A 22096-nucleotide genomic window follows, 5' to 3' on the forward strand; every position below is an offset into this window, starting at 1 on the left:
AGATAAAGAAACCCATATGTGCAAAAATGTTTGTGGCAGCCTTGTCATAGTGTCAAGAAACTGGAAACTGAGTGGATGTGCATCAATTGGAGAATGGCTGAACAAGTTATGGTATATGAATGTTAAGGAATGTTATTGTTCTGTAAGAAACGACAAGCAAGATGGTTTTGGAGAGGCCCGGAGAGACTTACATGAATTGATGCTAAGTGACATGAGCAGAACCAAGAGATCATTATACATGGCAACAAGATTACACGATCATCAATTCTGAGGGATATGGATCTCTTCAATAATGAGATGATTCAAACCAGTTCCAATGGTAGTGATGAAAAGAGCCATCTACACCCAGAGAGAGAGGACAGTGGGAACTGAGTGTCAACCACAACATAGCATTCTCACTCTTTCTGTTGTTGTTTGCTTGCATATTTTGTTTCTCTTTTTTTCTGGTTTGATTTGATTTTTCTTGTGCAGCAAGATAATTGTAGAAATATGTGTGCATATATTATATTTAGCACATATTTCTACCATGTTTAATATATATTGGACTACTTGCATGGGGAAAGGGAGGGAAAATTGGAACACAAGGTTTGGAAGAGTTAATGTTGAAGAATAAGTTTTGAAAAATAAAAAGTTTAATAAAAAGGATTGCATTAATGTTAGCTATTGTGATTTTTCAAAATGCTTGAAAAAGAGCTGAAATGTGGGGAGTGAAAAGTTATCAATTCAGTTACCATTTATTAAGCATCAACTATATGCAAGGCAGAATGGAAGTTTGTGTCTGGCCTTGGAGTTAAGAAGACTTGGTTCAGTTTCATTTCTGAGGTATTGGCTAGATGTCCATGAACTTCACAGTGCCACCAGACAACTCTGCACATTGCAAAGCAGACACCAATCTGCTTTGCTAGAAATAACTTTCTGAGGTTATGCTGTTTACATCAATCATATAATAATTGTAATCCCTTCCCTTCCCCAGCCAACAATAACCAACAATAAACAACAATAACCAACAGATGGAGATAATGATCTAGAATCAGAAACACCTAACCTATGAGATCTCTTTGGAGTTCCTATACTAAGAATGAAACTTACATTAATTTAAATTTCTTTAAATTTAAATTAAAAATAAATTTAATATGATTGTACATGTATAACTTATATCTGATTACTTGCCATCTTGGGGAAAGGGAAGAGAAGGGAGGCAGAGAAAAAAATGGAAATCAAAAATCTTATAAAAGTAAATGTTGAACATAATATTTACATATAATTGGGGGGAAATACAATTAAGTGAAAAAAAATTCTTTTAGTCAAAAGAATTTTTTTTTCAAGATTATTATGGAATACTATGGCAGACTTCAAGAATGACCCAACCTTAAATTGAGACAATAGTTTTTTGTTGGAAACAGGAATAAGAACTGGATTTGTGATTAACTAATAGAATATTGCTGGATACAGAAACTACCTCTACTTATTGAGATCTTTTTCTTCTTTGTAACTTATTGTCTCATTTTACTAGAATACTGAGAGGTTAAGTAAGTTATCCAGTTTAAACTAGTCAATATGTGCCAGAAGCTATTTGATGCAGTAAGGAAATACTACAATGTCAATTCTGATTTCCTTTGCTCACTTATCTTCTCATCCTCTTTTCTTGCCATTCTTTAACATTCCACCCAATTACATGTGCTTGTAGAAATTGGACATGACTGACTTATTCCCATTTATCAGTTAGCAATGCAGTTTTTTTCTTTTTTTGTTGAGGCAATTGGGGTTAAGTGACTTGTCCAGGGTCACATAGCTAGGAAGTGTTAAGTGTCTGAGACCAGATTTGAACTCAGGACCTCTTGACTTCAGGCCTGGTGCTCTATCCACTGTGCCACCTAGTTGCCCTAGCAATGCATTTTAAAAATTTTTTATTATTTTTTATTAAAGCTTTTTATTTACAAAACATATTCATGGGTAATTTTTCCAACATTGACCCTTGCAAAACCTTTTGTTCCAAATTTTTTCCTCCTTCCCCCACCTCCTCCCCAACTGGCAGGTAGTCCAATACATGTTAAATATGTTAAAATACATGTTAAATCCAATATATGTCTAAGTATCTTGCTGCACAAAAAAAATCAGATCAAGAAGGAAGAAAATGAAAAACTGAGAAAGAAAACAAAATACAAGCAAATAACAACAGAGAGAGTGAGAATTCTATCTTGTGTTCCACACTCTGTTCCCATGGGTCTCTCTCTGGTTGTAGATTGGCTCTCTTCATCACTGAACAAGTGGAACTGGTTTGAATCATCTCATTGTTGAAGAGAACCAAGTCCATCAGAAATGATTGTCCTATAGTCTTGTTGTTGCCATATATAATGATCTCCTGATTCTGCTCATTTCACTTAGCATCAATTCATGTAGTTCTCTCCAAGCCTCTCTGAAATCATCCTGCTGGCCATTTCTTACAGAACAATAATATTCCATAGCATTCATATACCATAATTTATTCAGCCATTCTCCAATTGTTGGGCACCCACTCAGTTTCCAGTTTCTTGCCACTACAAAGAGCGCTACCACAAACATTTTTGCACATGTGAGTCCCTTTCCATCCCAGTATGGATGGATCCACTGTTGGATCAAAGGGTATGAACAATTTAATATCTTTTTGAGCATAGTTCCAAATAGCTCTTCAGAATGGTTGGATCCGTTCACAGTTCCACCAACAATGTATCAGTGTTCCAGTTTTCCCACATCCCCTTTAACATTTTCATTATCATTTCCTGTCATCTTTGTCAATCTGACAGATATGTAGTTGTATCTCAGAGTTGTCTTAATTTGCATTTCTCTGATCAATAGTGATTTGGAGCACCTTTTCATATGACTAGAAATAGTTTCAATTTCTTCATCTGAAAATTGTTTATTCATATCCTTTGACTATTTATCAATTGGAGAATGGTTTGAACTATTATAAATTTGAGTCAATTCTCTATATATTTTAGAAATGAGGCCTTTATCAGATCCTTTAGATGTAAAAATGTTTTCCCAGTTTATTGCTTCCCTTCTAATCTTGTTTGTATTAATTTTGTTTGTACAAAAACTTTTTAACTTAATATAATCAAAATTATTTATTTTGTGATCAATAATTATCTCTAATTCTTCTTTGGTCACAATTGTTTTCCTCCTCCACAGGTCTGAGAGATAAACTATCCTATGTTTTTCTAATTTATTTATAATATTATTCTTTATGTCTAGATCATGGACTCATTTCGACCTGGTCTTTGTATACAGTGTTAGGTGTGAGTCTATGCCTATTTTCTGCCATACTAGTTTCCAATTTTCCCAGCAGTTTTTGTCAAATAGTGCCCCAAATTTGGGTCTTTGGGTTTGTTCAATACTGGATTGCTATAGTCATTGACAATTTTAGCAATATATTTTTTTAAAAGCAACTATTATGTGCTAGGCATTGTTCTAAGTACTAAGGATGTAAAGAAAGGGGAATGATAGTCCTTGCTCCCAGAATGCTCATCATCTAATGGTGAAGACATTGTCCAAACTATTTTATACACATGATGATGAATAAGACAATCAGAGAAGATCCACAGAGGGAAGGCACTAGAATTAAGATGATTTGGGAAGGGTTGTTTGTAGGAGCTGAAATTTTAGTTGGGAGTTAAAGAAAGTGAGAGAACCAGAACGCTCTTTGTCCTCCTACCTGGAGCAAGAATTCTCAAACTTCTCCACTAAATTAGTTACTCTACTTCCTTCAGAACCAAAATCAAAGCCCACTTCTTTCAGGAAGTCTTGTCTAATCAATATCACCCTGCTATTATTGTAATGCTGGAGAAACTGAAGCAAGATAGAGATTAGAGAGTTTTAATATGTTATTTATTCTAAAGCTTAATTGATTGACTGGACAGGCTCTCATCTCAAAGTATCCAGTGATGAATGTGAAACTCCCAGTTTTTTTTTTTTTTTTTTTTTTTTAATAGGACTCTAGTAAGAAGAGAAACAAAGGCAGGAAGTAAAGAGCAGGAAGTTTCAGGACCATAAATTTGGTTCTAGCAAGATGGAGGGAAAAACTGTAATTTCTTACTAGGAAGCCAGAGTCAGAATGTCTGAACAAACAGAAGTAAAGATGTCAATTAGGTATCTGAGATAATCTTATATTTTGGAATGTTTAAAGTGGATAGCACAGCCCTAATGGACAAGAAAAAGGTGGGGGTTGCATACTAACTCAGAACAATAGAGATATAATTCCGGGAAACTAATGCAGGGAAACTGAGGTAGAACAGTTCAAGGAGAGTGTGGCATAACATTATCACTCAATGAAGATTATTTGACATAAATTTTGATGTTCAATTGTTTTTAGTCATGTCCAACTCTTGGTGGCCTCATTTGAGGTTTTCATGGCAAAGATATTGGAGTAGTTTGCCATTTTATTCTCCAGCTAATTTTACAGATGAGGAAACTGAGGCAAACAGGGCTAAGTGACTTATCCAGTGTTATACAGGTATTAAGTGTCTGTGAAGCCAGACTTGAACTCAGGAAGATGTCTTTCTGACTCCAGATTCACTGCTCTATTCACTGCTCCACCTAACTTCCCTTTTGGGATATGTATGTATGTATGTATGTATGTATTTAAATTACTTTTTATTGACAGAACCCATGCCAGGGTAATTTTTTACAGCATTATCCCTTGTACTCTCTTCTATTCCGATTTTTCCCCTCCCTCCCTCCACCCCCTTCCCCAGATGGCAAGCAGTCCTTTATATGTTAAATAGGTTACAGTATATCCTAGTTACAATATTTGTGTGCTTAATCGAACAGTTCTCTTGTTGCACAGGGAGAATTGGATTCAGAAGGTATAAATAATCTGGGAAGAAAAACAAAGATGCAAGCAGTTTATATTCATTTCCCAGTGTTCTTTCTTTGAGTGTAGCTGCTTCTGTCCATCCTTGATCAATTGGAACTGAATTAGCTCTCTTTATCGAAGAGATCCACTTCCATCAGAATACATCCTCAAACAGTATCATTGTTGAGGTATATAATGATCTCCTGGTTCTGCTCATTTCACTTAGCATCAGTTCATGTAAGTCTCCCCAGTCCTTTCTGTATTCATCTTGCTGGTCATTCCTTACAGAACAATAATATTCCATAACATTCATATACCACAATTTACTCAACCATTCTCCGATTGATGAGCATCCATTCATTTTCCAGTTTCTAGCCACTACAAACAGGGCTGCCACAAACATTTTGGCACATACAGGTCCCTTTCCCTTCTTTAGTATCTCTTTGGGGTATAAGCCCATTAGAAACACTGCTGGATCAAAGGGTATGCACAGTTTGATAACTTTTTGAGCATAGTTCCAAATTGCTCTCCAGAATGGCTGGATGTGTTCACAATTCCACCAACAATGGATCAGTGTCCCTGTTTTCCCACATCCTGTCCAACATTCCACATTATCTTTCCCTGTCACTCTAGCTAATCTGACAGGTGTGTTGTGGTATCTCAGAGTTGTCTTAATTTGCATTTCTCTGATTAATATGATTTGGAGCATATTTTTATGTGGCTATAAATAGTTTCAATTTCTTCATCTGAGAATTGTCTGTCATATCCTTTGATCATTTATCAATTGGAGAATGGTTTGATTTCTTATAAATTAGAGTCAATTCTGTATATATTTTGGAAATGAGGCCTTTATCAGAACCTTTGACTGTAAAAATGTTTTTGTGGATATGTATTTAGCTTTACCTTTTCCTCACCTTATTCAGTCTAATTCCACCATAGAATATGATATCACTGCTGCTCTCCAGATGTTGGTGGGAATCTTATAAGTCTTTATCTTATAAGTCCTAATCTTTAACTTTAAGTTTAGTCTTTAAATTTGGTTATATTTTGTAAATCTTTAACTAAGGTTCTATTTTGTAAATCAATCTACTCATAATCTAACTCCTTAAAAGTTATGTTACAGACACTGGGATTCTGGTCAAGTAACTACATTTATCTTCTTCCTCAAGTGGTTAATTTAATACAATAGAATGCAAATTCCTTGAGGACAGGGATTCAATATTTTTTTGGGCAGGGAGGGTGTATCCACACCATTTAACAATACCTTTGACATAAAAGATGCCAACTGAATGCATTTTTTGGTAAGCACTAACATAAAAGTCTTTTTCGTATTTTTCCTTCCTAATTCTTAAAAGTTCTTAATCTGGGGTCCTTAAACTTCATACATACATACATACATATTTACATACTTACATAATACACATATTTATACATATGTATATATACACATATATAGTCATTATATGTGTATTATAAAATTATCCACATAATATATATTACATATACATGTATATGGAGAGAGGGAGAATTATATTTCTATATAATTGGTTTCCTTTGTAGTCCTAGGCATTTTATTTATGCATTTAAAAAATTATTCTGAGAAAGTCTATATAGATTTCACTAGACCACCAAAGAAAGAAAAATTTTGAACCTCTTTCCCTATTTAGATCATAATGTTGAAAGCATAAGACATATTTATTTCTTTTAGATTTTCCTCTGACATCTAGCTTCTGTGTTTTGCACCTAGGTAACCTACAGCCATGACTGAATGCTAAAATTATATGAAGTTCAGTTTAGGTAATGCTGTAAGAAATTTTGATTTCCATTTATCAATTTGTAGTATTTCTCCTGGCTAAGAAATTATTTAACTGTCTGAAACCTGTCTCATGGGATGTTAAAATTTATTTAATTTCTCAAACATAATTGAGATAAGACACCAAAAAAGAATAGAATATAACATTTATGAATTTCAATTAAACACTCCAAATTAATTTAACTTGCCTTATTTGTAGAAGGGTCCCAGCTAGTTCTGACTCTGTAGTTATCTTTGTGTCTTATAAATATCCCCTTTAAATCATCCCAGTGTGAATCTCTAAAATAGATTCATTTGTACCTTGGCATTGCTTTAGCTATACATAGAAGCTCTATGGAGTGTTTAGATCTTGGTTAAACATCGAGGGTGTTTAACCATTCTTCCATCAGTGGGAAACTACTTTGTTTCTAATTCCTCACTACTATAAAAAAAAATATCACATTTTAAGGAGGGCCATGCCATTTTCATCTATTTCTTCTCTATGGGAAATAACAACTCACTTAGCTCTCTGATGATATAGAAGGAATAAATGTAAGATCCTAATTCACCTAAACTATCCTAATCAACATGAGTCTATAGTGTAGAAAAGTGGCAGATAAGTTGCAGGTCTTCATTTTTGGAGAAAGTTTCCAAAAATCCTAGGGCTACCCAAAATATAATTAACTTCATTGAACAGATGGAGATAGCAAGTTCAAGGAAATGAACATTTAAATAATACTTCAGTATTTCAAGGATCCATAATTCCATTAATAGTGATTACCATTGCCATTATAACTGATCATCCCTTTAGGCCTTTGTAAATGATCTTCATGGCCTGCTGGTATTTCTTAATTCAGAAAAGCTGATCCTAAGATCTATGTTTCATATAATCTATAGCTTAGCTTATATTCTATGCTTGTCTATCCTGGTGGAATATTCAGGAGACTGTGACTAGCTATCCTAATCACAGAGAACCCAAGATAACTTCCATACCACAAGGAGCTATCAAAGCAGGATTTAAGCAGAATACTAACAACAACAGCTTGCATTTACACAGTGCTTTAACATCACCTGGGACCCAGTCAATGTAAATTGTGAATTCCCTGAAGTAACTGAGTTATTTGAATTCTCCCTCCATATTTCCATTGGACTAAAACCAATTATTATATTGTACATAATTTTAAGTGCAAATAGTGTGAGCTTGAATACTATGAACTACTTCAGGAGAGTCATTATTTACTAATCAGGACCTCGGTTATACATCTTTGATTTCTCCAAATAACCCTATGAGGTGGGTGGTATAAGCATGGTTATGCTCAATTTATAAAAAAAAGAAACTGACATTCAGAGAAAGTACTTGTTTATAGTGACATGGGCTATAAAAGATAGTATTGGGACTCAGAATAGATTTTATAATTTCAAATTCAAATCGGATGCTATGTAATACAATATAAAAAGCATTATAATTAAAATCAAAGGACATATGTTTAAATCTGGGCTCAGCTACTCACTGCTTCTGAAACTTAAAGAAATTACTTAATATTTATGGCCCTTAGCTCCTCATCTGTAAATGAGTGAAGTGTATTAGTAAATATTTAACAACCTGGTCTTCAGGAAAAAAAAAAGTATGAATTACACACTTTTAAGATTAATCTTCATTATTAACATTTTCTCCACCACTTCTTTAAATCTAGATATCCCACAAAATAATAAATCAAACCCTGCCTTATATTTTGTGGATTTCCAAAATATAAATGCTCATGTTGAAAATTAAGCAATCTGCTCTTACCAGAGATAGGAACTACCTCTAGCACACTACTGGAATAGTGATTATCTGGCTTCTCAGGTCTCTTCTGCTTCTAAATAAATAAAGATTCAATGTTCTTTCCACATGCTGAGCATGCTCTCACAATGAAATTACAGCTCTCTTTATAACAGAACATGACACTTTTAAGTCCATGAATATGTTTTAGTGTGATATCAAAGATCTTCTCACCTTTGAATTCTGGTCGACACATACTACCTCTCTTCCATCCCAATGAGATGTTAACTACTGTGGATCCAGGCCTTATTGTGTATGAAATGAAAAAAAATATATATTTTTTAAAAATTTTTATAATCAAGACAAAATTTTCTATTTAAAGAGAATCTTCAGTTTGAGAATAGAGAACAAATATTATCCATATATTGACTCTTATAATTATTCTTCCTCTTCATGGATATCAACCTGCTTCATTAACCATGACGTCCATACCAAGAAAATAGCAAATTCAATGTTAGGATACAAAAAGAAGCAAAACCAATTTAGAACTAGACCTTCTGTACCAGAGAATATGGCGTCTTGTGACACTGCCAATTAATTAGTTATGAGTTTATCGTGCTGCCTATTACCCACTATGATTAATCTGAGCCTGAATCCAACTGAACCATTAAGGAAAGTTCACAGTGAGATAAACTGTGAGTGACAACGTTGCCCTTTAGAGAAAAGAAGCTGACAGAATGAAACACCACCCAACACCTCCTCTTCACTGGCTCTGAGCCTGTCACTGTGAAGGGCCCCATTTTTTCATTGTGAGGGGCTTGGGAGGATGAGTGTGCTATGAGGAATAAATGCCAGAAGCAGTTTTAGGAATGGAAAGGAACTCTGAAATCATTATGTCCTTCATTATAAAAATGAGGAGACGGAGTCTTAGTTTCCTTTAAAAAGTATATACATATACACAAACACACACATACACACATATGTATATGTGCACATATGTATGTATGTTGTACATGTATGTATCTGTACATATGTATATAGAGACATGAATATATACAGATATGTATGTATATATGGTCATAGATGTATGGTATATTTATTGGTCTTCCCTACCCCACTACATTAATGTAGTGGGGTAGGGAAGAGACTATAATTATGATTGTATTGGTATAGGTAATTCCCAGTGAGAATATTTCTCTATTGATGGGGAATGACACTTACTTTGCAGTGTATGGTCTAAGAAAATTACCTGGGGCACTGAGAGGTTAAATAACTGGCCCAGAGTCACATAATCAGTATGTTTAAGAGATAGAACTTACATTCTTCTTGACCCTGAGGCTAGCTTTCTATTATCCATCCTATTTTGTCTTAGAATAGACTTAGACTTAATATCATAGACTTTAGAGCTCGAATTGACTTTAAGAATTTATTTTATTCATATTATAGCTGGGGAAAGAAAGACTCTAATGGGAGGTTGAATTTGCCTAAGTTGACCAATTTAAAGTAATAAAGTAAAACTTGAATGCTGCTGGAGCAGCAAGATGGTGTTAGATGAAGCTTGAGATACAAACCACTTTCTCCTTTTATTTATACGAAATGATAGTCTTATCATTTGGATATCCATAAGTTCTTTTGCCTAAAATTCTGCAAAATAATACTTGCCAGAAAGGAAATAGTATTTGAATTACTTTTAATCCTCCCCCCTTTTTAAATATATATTTTTTCTGAATTACATGTCAAGACAATTTTTTTTAACATTTTTAATTTGTTTGGTAAGTATGATGTATTTTATTTTTCTTACTTATTATTTTAATAGTATTTTATTTTTAAAAATACATGCAAAAATGGTTTTCATCATTTGTAAGACTTTGTGTTCCAAAATTTTGTCCCTATCTTTCCCTTTCTCCTCTCCCCAAGGCAGCAAGCAATCTGATATAGTTTAAACATGTGTATTCTTCTAACCATATTTCTGTATTTGTTGTAACATTCATTTTTACTAGACTTTGAGTTCCAATTTTTTTTCCTCCTTCCCTCCCTTTCTTCCTCCCTCACCCCTTCTGCAAATGGTAGACAATTTGATATAGGTTATAATGTACTACCATACAAAACATATTTCCATATTAGTCACAGCATTGAAAGAAGAAATAAATCAAAAGGGAAAAAGCCACAAAAAAGAGAATAAAATAAGTGAAAAAGTATGTTTTGATTTGCACTCAGAATCCTTTAGTTCTTTATTTGGTTGTGGAGATTATTGTCCTTTGTGAGTCCTTTGTATTAGTCTTGGATGATTATGTTACTGAGACGAGTGGAATCATTCATAATTGATTATCACATTTTATTGCAAATACTGTGTATAATATTTACTTGGTTGTGCTAATTTCTTTTTGCATCATTGTTTAGACACTTCTTTCAAGGTTTTTCAGAAATCGGCTGTTCATTATTTTTTATTGTACAATAGTATTCCATTACATTTATATACTACAACTTGATCAGACATTTCCCAAGGGATGGACATTCCTTCAATTTCTAATTGAAGCCCATGAAAAGGGCTGCTACAACTCTTTTTTCACATATAGGTCCTTTACCCCTTTTTATGATTTCTTTCAAATATAGATGTAGTGGTGGAAATGCTGGATCAAAAGACACAGTTTGGTTGCTCCAAATTGCTCTCCAGAATGATCAGATCAGTTTAAAACTCTACCAAGAGTACATTACTGTCCCAATTTTCCCAATCCTCTTCATCATTTTTCATCTTCCTTTTCTGTCATATTAGCTAATCTGATAGATATGAGGTAGTACTTCAGAGTTGTTTTAACCATAATTTCTCTAATTAAAAGTGATTTGGAGCACTTTTTCATATGCTTATAAATAGCTTTGATTGTTCTTTGGAAACTACATGTTCATATTCTGTGACCATTAATTAATTGGGGAATGACTTGTATTCTTATAAATTTAAGTCAGTTTTCTATATATTTGAGAAAGGAGACCTTTATCAGAGATACCTGCTGTAAAGATTGTTTCTCAGCTTTCTGCTTTCCTTCTATTCTTTGTTACATTGGTTTTGTTTGTACAAAAATTTTTTAATTTAATATCATCAAAATTATCTATTTTATGTACTTTTGATTTATGATCTGATGAACTTCAGCCTGGATATTTACTCATGAGAAAATCATTTAACCATCCTAAGCCTCAGTTTACTTATATACAAATATGAATAATAATACTCATGGTATTTATTTTATAGGATTATTATGAAGATCCAATATGATATGTAAAGCTTAACTAAACTAACTAAAGTTTAACTAAAGTAGACTACATATAAAGTATTTTTCAAATTTCAGTGTACTAAATAAATATCAGCTATCTTTCAGAATTTAGCTCAAATCTTCATCATCAATGAGTATTTCTGTTTTGATCTTTTTACTTTTGCACAGACTATATCCCAATTGTAGGAGTATTCCTGCCTACCTCTCATTAACACCTTTAAGAATTGTCTAGAGCATAAAGAAAACAATTAGGTAACTCAGTGGAAATGGCAAACCTCTTCATTATCTTTCACAAGAAAATTCCAAATGAGAACACAAAGAATTGGACACAATTGAAATGACTGACAATATAGCAAGAGCATTAAGAAATTAGGTATGTGGCTCACTCAATAGAGCACTGAGCATGGAGTCAGCAAGATTAAAGTTGAAATCCTGCCTCAAATACTTAACTAGCTATGTGACTCTGATCAAGTAACAAGCTCTGCCTGAGAAGGAAATGGCTAATCCCTCAAGTATCTTTGCCAAGAAAATCCCATGCTATTGTATGGACCATGGGGTCATGAAGAATTGGACACAAATGAGCAACTAAACAACAACAACAAAAAATCAAGGGTCCCGCAGTCAGGATATATTAGAAATGGGATTAGAACTTAGGTCTTTGAAGTCTGCTCTCTAGCTATTATATCACACTCCTTTTCATACCTACATAAAAGTACTTAATAAATGATTGTTTGATCTATAAGGCACCTTAAATCCTATCACCTTATAATTATGACCTTTGTCACAAGACTAGAAATATCTCAAGGACAGAGGACAGCTAATACCCTATTAGGTATATGTAAGCCTGAACCATTAACTTCCTTAATGGGAAGATGTTTGAGAGTTCATGTGTCTCAGCTAAATTTATTAACCATCATGAATCAGTGCTGATGATATTTTTTCTCTGTAATGTAGTGTAACTTACCTATCAGGCTGTGGGTAAGTTAAGTTGTATAAAGAAAACCCAATGGTGGATAGTGGAATGCACAGGACAAGATGAGTCACTAGACTATTAATGAAATAATCAGAGATTATGGGATAGTACAAAGTGGTTAAGTCTAGAGGCATGGCACTTTAAGAAAAAGAAATCTACCCAACTCTCCAAACTTCTTTAACTCACTTGTTTTTCAATCGTGGCTGACGCTTCATGACATCATTTGGAGTTTTCTTGTCAAAGATATTGGTGTGATTTACCATTTTCTTCTGTTCATTTTATAAATGAGTAACTGAGGCAAACAGAGTTAAGTGTCTTGCTTGGGGTTATATAGATTGTACATGTGTGAGGCTGAGGTTTGATGTCAGCAAGATGAGTCTTCCAGGTCCAGCACCCTATCCACTGTATCACCTAGCTCCCCACACCTTCTTTTACCCTTTTTGTTTGTTTTTACTTCTTTGTTGGCCCTATTTACTTTGGCTCAGGCAATTTCTTCAGGTAAGTGGTGGGGTGATCTTGTACAATTAATATTTATGCTATGATAATGTCTATGTTTTGGTTTCCAGGCTGAATTAATCATTTATTTCTGCTCTTTCTCTAGTGTCTAAGAATAATAATTCTCTGAATTTGTCTAGAACTTTTACTTTTCTTCACAGAGCATTTAAGCTGCATAACTCTCCAAGTTATATAAGTAGCACAGAGTCGACATATTATCAAACCCATTTTTTCAGGAGGCGATAAGGGATTTCTCTAAAGTTGCTTATATTAAAAATTTGCCTGTTCCACTATCCTTTGGTTTATTATACTTATTGGATGATGTCTCATTATCTTTGAACTAAATAAAATAAAGCAACTTATTAATGTTCTTCTTCCTCACTTGACCTTAGAGAAGATGAGGTTAATATGCTCCTCACATGAGGTTATTTCTCTCTGTTTCTGTGTGTGTGTATAAACACATATGCATCTACACATACGTGTATATATATATATATACATATACACATACATATGTATATCTACATCTATTTCAAACTTTTAGTGCTATGTAAATGTTAGATCATCATCATCATCATCATCATCATTTCTCTCCCTAATCATTTGGGTAAGGTTGTAAAATCTATGCTTCTATACTGCTTATTCTGTATAAGGGTATTCCTATGTTCCCACACCAAAATAAATGAAGGAATGCATAAAGGAAGAAAGAGAGGAAGGAAGGAAGAACGAGAGAGAGAGAGAGAGAGAAAGAGAAAGAGAAAAAGAGAGAGAGAAAGAAAAAAGAAAGAAAGAAAAAAGAAAGAAAGAAAGAAAGAAAGAAAGAAAGAAAGAAAGAAAGAAAGAAAGAAAGAAAGAAAGAAAGAAAGAAAGAAAGAAAAAGGAAGGAAGGAAGGAAAGGAGGGAGGTAAAGAAAAAAGAAAAAAAAAAAAGAAAAACCATTTCTTCCTGTGTCCTCTCCTTATTACACACATACAAGTACAAACTTACTGGTGAGAAATGGATAAACTCAAAGAGAATCCTGGAAATAACCTGAAATGGCACCTGGACCAGTTCTCAACACTAGATGGAATGTGCCTTTGGACCTTGTGGTGTCTTAGGAGAGAATGACAAAAGTCAATAACTCAGATGGCTTACTTTACTCCATCAACAACCTGTACACAACCTGTACCACGTTCTTCATGTGAATGGATGCCTTGCTAAACTTTTGGATTCTGGCCTGCCTACCCTGGAGGTATGGCTCCCTAATCTAAGCAAAATCAGTCAGGATGGGATCACATCTTTATTGGGTATAGAGATGCTATTCACTTTACTCATTTCTAATATTGTAATTAAGATTTTCTATAAATTGGCCTCGAGTTAGAAGTAAATCAATGAACCATACATTGAGGTAATGAAGTAGAGATTTTCAAGCAGAATTTGGGCTCAGCCAAGATTTTGACTGCATAATCATATGCAAAGTCCATAAATCAACTAGATCTTAGCAGATAAGGAGAGATATCCCCATTTCTGTTGAAGGCACTTCCATTCTTCTATTCATTCAGGTTTACAACTTGGGAGCTATCCTTGACTCTTCCCTGTTCCTCAACCTGCAATTTGTTCACATTGAGTCAAAGGCCAAAGCTGGCCAATACGACCTCCCTATCATTATTTATATATCTTTTTTTCTCTCCACTTATATCCCCCCCATTAATATCTTATCACCCATTGCCTTAGCTATGACAATAGCACAAATGATCTTTTTGAATCCACCCTGCCCTGTCTCCACTTATTACTGTACATACTTATAAATTGTTATTCTAAAATATAGTTTAGACCATATCACTACATTGCTCTAGAAGCTTCAATATTGTATCCAAATAGATAACCAGTTTGACTCCAGTTGAAGCCTTTCTCCTTTCCTTCAGTTCTACCTTCTCACTAATTAATTTGTATTATATCTATGTTTATAAATAAATATACATTTAACAATCTATATGTTTTCTCTCCCATTAGACTGTACATGCTCTTTAAGGATTGTTTTTGAGTCATTTCAGTCATGCCTGACTTTGTGACCCCATTTGGTTTTTTTTTTGGGGGGGGCGAGGTGGAATTTGGTAAAGATACTGGAGTAGTTTGCCATTTCCTTTTTCAGCTCATTTTACAGATGAGGTGAACAGAGTTAAGTGACTTGTCCAGAATCACACAGCTATAAAGTGTCTGAGGCAAAATTTGAACTCAAGGAAATGAGTCTTCCTGATAATGAGTCCAATGCTCTATCTGTATACTGTGCAACCCTGATTCTAGGACCTTCCCTTTATCCACTGTACCACCTAGTTTCTCCTTTCTTTTAGGTCTAGGATTTTTTAATGTTTGTCTCTGTATGCCTAGACTGCCTGACACATAACAGGAACTTCATATAAACTTGATGAATTACTTCAAAAAAGGTGGAAGTAAGGAGAGAGAGAAAAAAAAAAAAAACAGCTCTCTGAGACTGAAAGCTTTGATGGTTGCCCTTAATATCCTCCAATGTTAGGTGGATTCACGACAAAGAGAGAAGAGAATTTGATTGACAGTCCCTAGTACTAAACAGGTCCAGGCCTATGACAGTAGAACCCACAAGTTCCTATTAAATATCACCACTTCCCTCCCCACTCTATTGGGGAATTGTCTGTTTAGTTACTAGTATTCAATCCACTGCAGTATTTCATTGGTTCTTTGTTTAAGAAATAAAGAATTAGTGAATGGGAGGGGTGGTTAGTTTAAACTGGAAATCCCTTCCTGAAGCAATATTAATAACACAGAAATCTCATTTAAAACACCACCATTCTTTCCATTAATACAATTGCCATTCTTTAGTTATTTGTGTTTTCAGAAATTCCAAGCAAGAAAATATTCTCAAGGCTTTTGTCTACTCTTGGTCAGGTTCAGCAGCTGCTTCTTTTTTTCTTACCATGTACTAAATACTTTTATTATTCACAAGGTCTAGCAATATACTGTAACATCATAAAACAAATAACTATGAGCTATGGGGACCCCCCAAATTTTGGAATTAATTATCTGTTCATTTGTAAAAAGCATATGTATAACCTATAAGGAAGCAAAGATGGACATAATCTCTTTTGTTATTATATATGCTTTCTTAAAATGGAAATTTATTGTTAGATATTTTGAATCTTCCCTTCTGCTGTACAAATGACAAACAACAAGTGTTTTTTGTTTTGTTTTGTTTTGCTTTTCTGCTTTTCTTTTTCCACTTCTTTTTCTTATTTTGTATTTAATTATAAATATTTTTAAAGTAAAGAAAAAATTTAAATATATATGTGTGTATGTGTATATATATATATATGTATACACACACACACACACACACACACAGTTGATAGACCACTGATTTTGGGGCCAAGAAAGACAGTTCAAATCCTTTCTCTAAAATTCTTTAGTTGTATGACATTGAGCAAATCATTTATTCTCAGCCTGTGTCCTTATTTATAAAGTGGAGATAATAGTAGCATTACTTGGCTGTTTTGAATACCAAATGAAATAAACATATATAAAGTTATTTACAAACCTTAAAATTCTATATATAGATTATTTTATTTATATAGATATGTATATGTATATATATGTATATACGTATATATATATATAAAAAGAGAGAGAGAGAGAGAGATCAGTGCTTCTTCCCCATACAACTCCCTGCCTCATTGATGCTCTAACTCAATGCTGCCTAATTTTACACATCTCTAATTACTCTCTGTATGCATTCCCTTTCTCTTGTCATTTGACCAAAAACATCTATAGTATCATAGACCTGGATAGGTAGATCTGGATAGGTACCTCAGAAGCCATTGTTACTCATGAGAAGAAATCCCATAATCTGAAATAGCTTTATTTCTTTAAATAGTATCTTATTTTTCCAAATACATGTAAAAATAACTTCCAAGAGTGATTTTTAAAAAGCTTTGTGTTCCAAATTGTTCTACCTCCATCCCTTACCTTCCTTTTCCCCAAGATAGCAAGAAATCTGATGTAGGTTAAAAAAGGGGAAAAAAACCAAGAGAAAGAAAAAAAAAAGCAAACAAACAACAACAACAACAACGAAGGTGAAAATACTATGCTGTAATCCACATTCAGTCTTGATAGTCTTTTCTCTAGATGTGGATGGCATTTTCCATCCCAAGTCTATTGGAATTGTCTTAAATCACTGCACTGTTGAGAAGAGCCAAGTCCATCATACTTTGTCATCATGTAAACTTGTTACTATGTACAATGTTCTGTTGTTCTGCTCATTTCACTCAAGAGTAGTTCATGTCTTTCCAGTCTTTTTTGAAAGCAATCTGCTCATCATTTCTTATAGAAGAACAATATTCCCTTACATTCATATACCATATTCAGCCATTTTCCCAACTGGTGGGCATCAGCTCAATGAAATAGTTTTAGAAAGACATTTATTAGTTCCTTTGGTAGAAGAGAGCTGGCCAAAGGTGGTATAGCTTCCCTCTCTTGCCCACACATACACATATCTACATGGTTAAGCAATTTTGCTGAGAGGGCAGTTTAAAAACAAGGTAGATTGAGATAAATACATGAATAAGTAAAGCGCAAAGACCAAGGGACACAAAATACAAGCTTGAGTGGATTAAAAATAAATCCTGGCTATGGGAATTCCCAAACAAGAATGCTTAGGGTAAAGTCAGTACCTAGGGGAACTCTAAATATCTTATAGCCATCTCCAGCATTTCTAGAGAGTTACTTGGATCAACACAGCATTCTAGGTATGTATAATCTTTAATCACAGAGACTTGGATTTAAACAGTAGAATATTTTCCCAAACAACATAATAAATTATTTTTCCTACAACATCTAGTCTAATGTCTTCATTTACAGAGGAAGGACACTGTAGTCCCAGGGGATAAATAACTTGTCCACTTGTCCAAGTTCTTATGAGTAGTGGTTATCAGAATCAGAATTTCAACTCAGGTTGTCTGGATCCAAAGCCATGTTTTTTGGTTTTTTTTTTTTTCCCCTACAGTATAGAATTAATACTTACCCTGACTTTGTACTAAGTACAAAAGACTTTCTTTTAATCTACTTGAATCTATTTGTTTGTGAAGGGGGAGAAGAGAGTTAGAGGAAAAGATTTATTGAGAAAATGCTCAAAGTTTTGAGCCTATAGATTTTCTCATTTCTAAAAATGATAATTAAAACCTGTTCACAAGATGAATGGCCATTTGAAAGGAATGAAGCTTGTTCATTCTTTGCCCTGCCTTGTTTTTGAAGAGAGATTCTCATTTGATAGGAGACTGCATCTCCTCTCAGCTTGAGAATCAATATTGACTTTACTGCTACAGCACCAAAAAAAAATGTCATTTATTTCATTTTCCAATAAGACAGCTGCTGGGGGCTGAACATTTAAGTTTCTCTAGACTGCTTGATATCCCTCAGCCCCAAATTCTTGTTCTTCTATGGAAAGCATCTGTGAGTGAATAAATTCTCTAGTTACAAAGGGTCCCCTGGGTCTAGCTCAAATCCACCTGCATTCAGATGAATTTGAAATCAACTTCTGATCCCTCTGTCATTCCCTTGGATGGTGTTATAGTATCTGGATTTAGGAGCTGAAGTTTTCACTCATGTCCCAGCTTCAAATTTGTTATTACTTTTCTTAAGTCCTTGATTGTCCTTGGATCCTTATTATTGTCAAATCATTTCCAGTCTTGTCTGACCCTTTATGATAACATTTGATATTTTCTTGGCAGAGATACCAAAGCATTTTGCCATTTCCCTCTTTAGCTCATGTGACAGATGACTAAACGGATTGTTAAGTGACTTGCCCAGGGCCACACAGCTAGTAAATGTCTGAGACTACATTTGAATACAGGGAGATGATTTTTCCAGACTTCAGACCTGGCACTCAGTCCAAGGTCACCTAGCTGTCCCTGGATCCTTGATAAATCACTGTTATCTGTCACAGGGTTGGAAACTGATTGATTAGGATCAGGAGGCAGTTTGTATAACTCTCCTCTGGAGATCTGGTTGAGATATTTTACCAATACCAAAACATTAGATGGAATATAATTTTGGGTTCTATGATAAGCCTATATATATATATATTAAGATTCTCTGGGGCTCTAGGGAAGAGGAGAAACTAAAGGACTGGGGCCATCATATTATACCCAGGAAATATCTTGAAATAATAATAGCTGGAGTCAAGATGAAGGAAAGTAGACAGGTCTTTGTCTGAGCCCATCATTGGAGAATGGTTGAGTAAACTGTGGTATATGAACGTTATGGAATATTATTGTTCTGTAAGGAATGACCAGCAGGATGAATACAGAGAGGACTGGTGTGACTTACATGAACTGATGCCAAGTGAAATGAGCAGAACCAGGAGATCATTATATACCTCAACAATGATACTGTTTGAGCATGTATTCTGATAGAAGTGGATCTCTTCGATAAAGAGAGCTAATTCAGTTTCAATTGATCAAAGATGGGCAGAAGCAGCTACACCCAAAAAAAGAACACTGGGAGATGAATATAAACTGCTTGCATTTTTGTTTTTCTTCCCGGATTATTTATACCTTCTGAATTCAATTCTCCCTGTGCAACAAGAAAACTGTTCGGTTCTTTACACGTATATTGTATCCAGGATATACTGTAACCTATTCAACATGTAAAGGATTGCTTGCCATCTGGGGGAAGGGGTGGAGGGAGGGAGGGGAAAAATCGGAACAGAAGTGAATGTAAGGGATAATGTTATAAAAAATTACCCTGGCATGAGTTCTATCAATAAAAAGTTAAAAAAAAAATTCAATTGACCAAATGCAAAAGGGCATAAAAAAGATAATTGAGGAAAACAATTCACTAAAAATTAAAATTAAACAAATGGAAGTGAGTGACTCAATGAGGTATCAAGAGTCAGTCAAACAAAACCAAAAAAAGAAAAAAAGAAAAATACAAAAATATGTAAAATACCTTATTGGAAAAAAAAATATCTCATTGGAAAATACCTTTCCGGAAAATAGATCCAAAAGAGATAATCTAAGAATTATTGGACTATTTGAAAACCATGATGAAAAAAAAAAGCCTAGTCAATATTTTTCAAGAAATCCACAGGGAAAACTTCCCTGATCTCCTAAAATGAAAGAATAAATTGGCCATTGAAGGAATTCACTGATCAGTTCCTGAAAGAAACCCCAAATTAAACTCCCAAGGAATATTGTAGCTAAATTCCAGAATTATCAGATCAAGGAGAAAACACTGCAAGCAGCCAGAAATCCAAATATGAAGGAGTAAAAATCAGGATTACCCAGGACCTAGCAGCTTCCACTTTAAAGGATCAAAGAGCTTGGAATATGATATTCCAGAGGGCAAAGGAATTTGAACTGCAGCCAAGAATCAACTATCCAGCAAAACTAAATATTATCTTTCAGGGGAAAAGATGGGCATTCAGTGAAATAAGTGGATTTCATTTATTTTTGAGGAAAAGAGCAGAGCTGAACAGAAAATTTGATCTTCCATTACAAAATTCAAGTGAAGCATAAAAAGGTAAAAAGGAAGGAAAAAAAATATGTTTTTTTAAAAGGTTAAAAAATTTACATTCCTCTATGGGAAGATGACATGTTTAACTCTTGAGAACTGTATCTTTGTTAGGGGAATACTTAGAGAGTATAGGCAAAATTTTATTTCAGCGTGATGATCTAAAAAAGAAATGAGGGATGGAAAAAGAGATTGGGCTGGAAGAAGAGGAAAGGGTAGATAAAATGGGGTAAATTGCATCACAGGAAGAGATAAAAAGACCTATTACAATTGAAGGAAAGAAGAGAGGCTGATGAGCATTGTGTGAACCTTAATCTCATTGGATTTAGCCCAAAGAGAGAATATCAGACATATTTAGTTTCACATAGAAACTTATCTCATCCTATAGGGAAGTAGAAGCATATAAGGGAAAGGAAAGGTGGAGGCTAATACAAAGAACAGAAGTAGGAGGGGAAAGGGATAAAAAAGGGGGATGGGCTATAAAAGGAGAGGGCTATTTGAGAGAGGTGGTGGTCAGAAGCAAAACATTGAGGAGCAGGGAAAAGGGAAAAGGAAAATGAAAAGTATAATTTGAAGAAATAATAATAGCTGACATTTATATAGTACTTTATGTACTACTGTTAGAATCCTAGTGATAACTCAATGGAGTTGATAGAAACAGTGCTTACACCTTTAAAAGTTTACACATTAGAGGTCACACATTAGAGCTCACACCTTTAAGAGAGTTTACATATTAGAGCTCACACACTGGAGTTCACAATTATGGGAGATAAACAAAGTTAACTTTGTAACTTTGTGATTTCACACCTCCCATAATCCTACTCTTGGAGGAGGAGTCAACCTTTGAGTTTACACCTCTAAAAGAGCATAAAAGGAGCTGAGTTAGTGAAGTCAGTCAGTTCGGGAGATTAACAAACTAGAGACTGCAATCGAACAGAATGAAGGATTCAGAAGAGCAGAACCAAGATTCAGAGGGAGCTGGAGGTGACAAAGGACAAGCTGCAAGAGCTCTTGGAGCTAAGCAGAGAGATAGGCCTCTAAGAAAACTAACCGGGCTATTTTGGAAGAGTCAATAAAAGACTGTACTTAAATCCCTGGCTGCGTTTGAGGTGATTATTACTTTGAACTGAAACTAAGGCTGCCTCCAGAAAATCTCCTCAAGGAACCTGCTCCCAGAGAACCATCATATATTTTAGAAAAAGAAGAGAACACCACATATTACAAAGCATTTTATAGTAGATGTTATCTTGTTTGGTCCTTATAACTCCCTTCTCAGAAATATATTATTATTTCCAGATGGGCCATTCCAGATGGATGATTCCAAAGGGGCCTTGAGAGACTTACATGAATTGATGCTAAGGGAAATGAGCAGAACCAGGAGATCATTATATAAGGCAATAAGATTTTACGATCATCAATTCTGTGGGTGTGGCTCTCTTCAATAATGAGATGATTCAAA

This window comes from Antechinus flavipes, chromosome 1 (assembly GCF_016432865.1).
Source record: "Antechinus flavipes isolate AdamAnt ecotype Samford, QLD, Australia chromosome 1, AdamAnt_v2, whole genome shotgun sequence".
Lineage (NCBI taxonomy): Eukaryota > Metazoa > Chordata > Mammalia > Dasyuromorphia > Dasyuridae > Antechinus > Antechinus flavipes.